Here is a 6862-nt window from a genome sequence, read left to right on the forward strand (position 1 = left end):
AAGAGCCACCCTGTCAAAGCCATGACCGAGGGGTTTGGATTATGCCCATGGGTGATGCTGCAGGTAGTGCAAGTTTGCAGAGAAATGAGTGCCCAGACTAGCTCAGCCAAAGCAAGGCAGCTGTGTGCAGATCAACCTCAAACTTGGCATCAAAATGGCACCAGGACATCAGGGTATTTGAGAGTGAATAGTAACCTCTTCAGCACTCTAGAAGTGGAGATGGCACAGCCCAAGCAGGCAAAGCCCCGTTGAAGTGTCTGTGCTGGCACAACCACAGCAGGAGCTGCAGGGTGGGAATTCCCACAACACCATGGGAAGCAACTTTGGTTGGTGTAGGCAATACCAACAGCTCACAAACCTGGTGGCACCAAACCTCAGAAAAAGTCTTTGTGTATTACAGGCACAAGGAGTCCCAAATGCAAGTGACATGCCATGACATGCCTCTACTAATACAAAGTACCCAAAATGGATTTCCATGAGGAGGAGTCTTACAGAAATGGTACCAATAAAAATAAAGAATGATTCATACAGTACAGGACCTGCCCTGGAAGATGTACTGCCCTGAAAGTAAAAATAAGAGAGGGAATGAAGTAAACTGGAAGAGAAGCCCCTCCACCAACAAGGCAGAGCCCATCACCCATTCTCAGTCCCTCATGTCACATTTTCGCCCTCCACCAGCTAGATGCAGACAGTCACAAATGAGTTAAAATGCAAGAGGAAGAGCAGCACTGCCAGCAGCATGCCAGGCTGGCAGGACAATGTCATAGCAGATGACATTCTGGAGTAAGGCACTGAAACACCACCCATCACAGCCCTGGCTTAGGTCTTTGAAGAGAGGCAGGAGCAGGTTTCAGCTTGGACAAAAGCAAGATGAAGTTTTCAGCAACTGTGGCACCATGGAAGGGACATTTGCTGACTTCCAAAGGCAACAAACTTCCTGCCAAAAAGCAAATGCAAATCACCAGATGTCCTTTCAGAGACTGTTGGGATTTGTAAAGTATCTAATAGACACTCTTGCCAAAGTGTTTCTTTATCCATTGTATCCTTCCGCTTGAAAATACAACAGATAAGCAAGACCAAGACATTTCCAATCTGAGATGAATACTGAGTACACAGAGGGACGCGGCATCAAAAAAGTAGTTATGTGACAGTTTTCTAGGCAGGTTTGGAAAGAATCTGAGAACAAACCATACTGCTAGGGCTCATGTCTACTAGTTTATCAAGACAGCATCAAGGAGATTTAAGAAGAAAAGTTGCCAATCCCACACAAAGGCACTTTAAGGAGGAATTCAATGGGACACAGAAGGAAAGGACTGACAGAAGACACTCACAAACCCTATTCTGCAGAAGAAGCCTGGTACAAAGCAGGTCCTGGCATCCCCAAAGACTAGAGAATCAAATAGTTTCCTAAATAGACATAAGATGATGCAGACTCAGAGCAGAGAGATGAGTCAGAACCTGATCTAGTTGAAGATGTCTCTGCTTACTGCAGGCTAGATGACCTTTTAAAGGTCTCTTCCAACCCTTCTATGATTCTATGATAAGGCAATGACACCCTTGCCAAGTTTTGCTATGCACCTCAGTGGTGCTCCAGCGTGGTCTGCCTGAGAGGCAGCCACCACCACAGCACACAGTTTATTCTTCTGTCAGACCATGAAATGGACAAGATGGGAAAGCCCAGCTGATGGGTTAGGGAAGCCTGGGAGAAACTTCAGAAGAACACAAGCCTGACACACCAGAATCATATAGGAACTTCTGCAAATCCTTCCCAAAGCACTGGAGTAAGGGGTTTTTTTAACCTGATTAATATTGTACTTATGCTCTGGGATCAAACATGGCTTAAATCTTGGACAGCGGTAGGAAAAAGTCACACTGCAATTCAAAAACCAGCTGCAAGGGACTGAAAGTGTTCCAGGCAGAATTAAACCTCAGAGTCAGGATGTAAATGCTGCAGATGTTGCTCCCTACACACTGATGTATCCTTACACACTCTTGTGTGGCCCCAACGCCGCTGTCAGAGCAGGTGTAAAATAAAATAAAATAAAATAAAATAAAGGCAAAATAAACCAACCATCCCATAACCAGTGCGCAAAGGGAATTTGGTTATGTAAGAATTTATTCTTCCTTTCTCAAAAACCATCTGGTACTCAGGGACTCATTTCTTTGTATTCATCCCAATTCCTGGACTGTATCCCAACAGCCTTCATGGCAGCCAAATACAGTCTTTCCCTCCCCCCCTCCTGTAGTGTGACAGGAATTGTTGGCACTGGTGCCATTTCCACTGGAGGCACTTGTCTCCAGTGCTGTGGTGAGGAGAGCCTCTTGCTGACAGGTTTCCTTCCTGTGCTTCCCTCTCAAAGGAGCCATAGCTGTTGGGATAGCATGCAGGAGCTGAGGAGCTATAAGCAGCTTAGCTGAGACCCTTGGTGCACTCTGGCACCGTTGTGTTTGTCTGTGGAGCTGGGACAAGGCAGAATCACAGAGCTCTCTGCCTATTGGCGTGGTTTACCCTGGCTGGCAGCCAAACACCACGCAGCTACTCACTCACTCTCCCCTGCCTTGGGGGACAGGGGAGAGAATTGCAGGGGTAAAGGTAAGGAGAGACCTGAGCTAAAAAAAAATTAATAAATGAAATTAAATAAAATTAAAATGATAATGGTGATAACAGAATATACAAATGAGTGATGCACAGTGCAATTGCTCACCACTTGCTGACCAATGTCCAGCCCATTCCTGGCTAGTGATTCTGGAGGAGAGAAAATTCCAAAACCACAATCCAAGAAGAGAGAGAGAGAAAGAAAGAGAGAACTTTCTGGCCAGCTGTCATTTATATACTGAACATGACATTATATCATACGGAGTATCCCATTGGCCAATTTGGGTCTGTTGCTCTTGTTATGCTCCTACCCAGCTTGCACCAGTCCTTATTGTACCACCTGCACAGTAGCAAAACATGAGAAGCTGAAAAGTCCTTGATTTCTTAGCAACAACTAAAAACATCAGTATATTAACATTCTTCTCATACCAAATCCCATATTAAATCCAAAATATAAACTATTTTAGCTACTGAGAAGAAAATAAGCTCTATCCCAGCCAAAACCAGGACACTCACCAACTGGTACCCCAGAGAGCCAGTTGCCCTTCCATGTGTGCCTGTCACTAGCACACGCAGTTTCTACCAGCTGTATATTTGGAAAGGATAGTGTTTTCTGCCCCATGTCTACCTGCTCACTCTCTCTCTGCCCTCTCCAGTTCCAGAGCAATGTTTTCCCTGGCAAAGCTCAGCACAGCATCCGGTGCTGGTCCCCCATCAGTGCTGCTGAATGCGAAGTGCCCATGAGAGCAGAAAGCAACTCTGGAGATAAGTGCTGGTAAATCCTGGTGGTATCTGTGTGCCCTGTGGCTGGTGACAGCAGAGATGACAGCTCTAGGGCTAACCCATGTCTGATGCCATCTCAGCACAAGAAGTATTTAATCTCAGCTGGGAATTTTTTTACTTCTGGCCTCACTATTCCCTGTTCACAGTCACTGGCCACTTCCCAGCTGCCTTGTCCCTCCTCTCTTTTTAGTTTTGCTTCTCCCCACCCCCAGGGACACAGCAAGCTCCCAGGGCAGGGACACCAGCAGTGCAGACACAGGCCCCCATCTCAGCACACACAGACAGGCTGCATTGCGCTGCTGTCCACCTTAGCCCAGGGCAGGGAAGGGAGGGTTTATTTAAACACACGCCGTTGCAGTTAGTGACTCTTGGCTGTTGCTCACCCTCCCAGCATCAACCTTCACTACACCTCCTGGCATACATATTTATGATCTCAATTATCACTGAACAAAAACCCAGGTTGCTGTGAAAATAAATGATTTTTAATCTAAATTGCCCAGTTTACATACTTCACCCACCTCTACTTAGCAGAACAGCTGGTGTTTACCAACTTCTCATTACTGTTCCAAGCAACACAGGAAGATGCTGGCTGGAGACGACCAGCCACCTCTGAGATAAGAGGAGCTCAGGTTTACCTCTGCCTCAGACACTGCTCCTCCACATCACTGATGGGATAGAAGGATGGAGGGATGGAGGGACGTCCACGAACACCAGCTACAAAACCTAAGCACTGAGCTCCCAAACAGCTCTAGACAGCCACAATGTGATCTTAGCACGGGTGGTGCAGAAGCATCAGTTGTAATTGATTACTCTGGCTAAGTTAGGGAGGACCAGATGTGGGTCCTTGGGATGGGAGAGATAGCTCCTACTCACACCCTGGATCTGTACAGCACACCACCGAAATTCAGACTTCCCTCCCAAGCAGCATGTGCTTCCCCTGCCCAAACGCCAGGTTTGGACAGCACTCAGAGAGGGTTTCTATCCCTCATTTAGCCCATGGGATCTCAGGCACGGGGTGGAAAAAGGCTGGGCTGGAGATGTATGGTACAAGTGGGAATAGGAAAGTCTCTCCATCCAGCCCAGACTCCGTCCAGCACAGACCCAGTGGAGATTTGCAATGCTGTACAGTGAGGGAATGATGAAAGACATCTGCTGATAATAATAATTATTATTGGGTGTTGTACTTCTTGCAGGAAAGTGTAGTTTCCATGTAAACCCAAATAAATCTAGCTATCTCTACACTCCTTCCCATATCTGCATTTATAGTTAATCAGTGCTTCCTTTTTCCTAACACCTTGGGAGGCTCACACCGAAGCTAAGATTATCCAAGAATTATTCTTGTAGTGGTATTTCCACTGTCCAAGAATAAGTACATGTTAAAGAAATCCAGTCCCTCTTTATTCCAAGCTTCAAATGGCCTCCTGAGACATTAAACAAAAATGGGGTCAGAGTGTCAGTGCTAGGTGGCCTTACGTCAGGACTGGTAGCACTGGTGCTCAGAGGGTTGCACTGGTGAAAGATCAGAGTGAGAAAGGCCAGCACCAGGTCCAGACACTGGCACACAGAAGCATCAAAGCCAAAAAAAGGAAGTTCCTACAGCACCCTTACCCCTTAGAAGTGCTGGAAAGGAAGGTGCTGCTTTTAGCAGCCGTGTGAAGGCACGTGCTTCTGCATGTGGTCGCCATCGGTGCTATTTCCAGCTCAGCTGGCTGAGGACTGAAGGAAGGAAAACTCCTGGGACCATGGAGCAGACAGTCACATGCTTCTCAGAAATAAGCCACAAGCCACCACAAGGTAACAACACCTGGCGTCAGAGGAGACTTGATCCATCCTTTCCCTTTCCCCTATTTCGTCCTCAGTCGGTTTGGGCTGACATTAGTGCTGGTGAAGGAGGGCTGGACACGGGTGGACAATGTCTACCACAGGATAAATACATTCTATGTTTCTACAGTCCTGTTCTCCCAACCTCCTCTTGGAGCAACATCACAGCTCTGGCCAGGCTCAGCACCCTGCAGCACCCCTTACGTGGGTGTGTACCCCTTGGTGCCTGTGCTCCTTCTCTACACGCACACATGAGTGCTTCCTGCTGTGTCTAAAAGAAAGACAGCTCCCCGTCACCGTGCCCCAGGAAGGATGGACAATATCCTCAACACCTAGGAAGGGGTGGAGGACAATAACCCCTAGCCTGGTGGCTCCCAGGCCTGAGCCATCACCTGGTGACCTCCTCTGGCACTAAGTCCCCAAAGGATGTTTCTCTGCCCACAGAACTGTGCTGGCAGCTGGAGGACATGGTGTCCTCACCCTCCCTCGGGCACAGGCCCAGGAGCTGGGACACATAACTGACTGCTCCAAGTTTCACTCTATTTCGTAATATTATTATGGAGTTTAATTAGCCCTGGCCATTCTGACCTCTCAACCCACTAGGAAAACAGCCCAGCTTTGTCACAGAATGTGGGAGTGGGTGGGTGGACAAGGGAGAGGAGAAATGATGTCTTATGGGACGATCCCAAGGAGCAAGTGTCTTTTTTTTTCCCCCCAGGCACCACAAATTTGTTTGCTGTGATTTAAAGAGGACACATTTGGCTAAGATGGGCCAGATCCACAGTCCCTACAAATCAGAACATCTCTGTTTGACTTCGTGGAGCTTAGCTGATTTAGACCAGCTGAGACACTGACCCTCTACGTTAAAACAAAGTCCATTTTTCTCACCAGTGCCAGGCAGAACGCACTCGGGTTTTGGCACTGGAAGGGATATTTTAGTGGGGATGCTTTCTGTATGATTCATCCTTCACTGGGCTTAATTTTGACAAGAACCACAACAGCCACTGGCCACCAGCATGGGTCTGGTGACTCTACCACAGCCACCCACATCCCAGCCCCCAAGTGCAGACCTTGGCCAGCAATGCAGCACCAGCCACTGCAACCACCGGTAACAAAAGCCCTGCTGGGATGCCTGGGCAGCAGCTTCGTGGTGGCCTTGGGCTTCATCTCAGGGACCCAAAGGGCACTGCTGAGGACCAGACAGTCTGGGTGCAGCAGCTGCTGCAGGCAACCTGCCGCGGCGCTGGGCAGCATCCCTAAGCGAGGTGCTGGGGATGGCAGGAGAGATGGGCAGAGATCTTGGTGTCAGGGCAGGGCACTTCTGCACCACACAGACTCTCAGGTCTTCCAGAGTCATCAAAGCTTTCCTCTCTCTCCTCAATAGCCTGATGTCCAGTCGTTGACCTGCTCTCTGGTGCAAAGATGTGAGACTGCGCTTTTCCCCATGTACGAAAAGGAAAAGGGGAACTGACCTGCACAGCTGCTGAGAAGATCCTGCCCTAGCACGGTGAGCACCAGCCACCTGAACTGAGAACAGGCAGCCCCGTGGAGTGAGGCTGGAAAATTTTGGGGACTGGTTCTCCTCTGAGATTTCTGTATTTCAAAGAGGATGAAGATTTACCTCCTCTGCACTCAGGGCTGAGGCTCCCCAACAGCATTGCA

Source organism: Antrostomus carolinensis, unplaced genomic scaffold, assembly GCF_000700745.2.
Source record: "Antrostomus carolinensis isolate BGI_N321 unplaced genomic scaffold, ASM70074v2 scaffold17695, whole genome shotgun sequence".
NCBI lineage: Eukaryota > Metazoa > Chordata > Aves > Caprimulgiformes > Caprimulgidae > Antrostomus > Antrostomus carolinensis.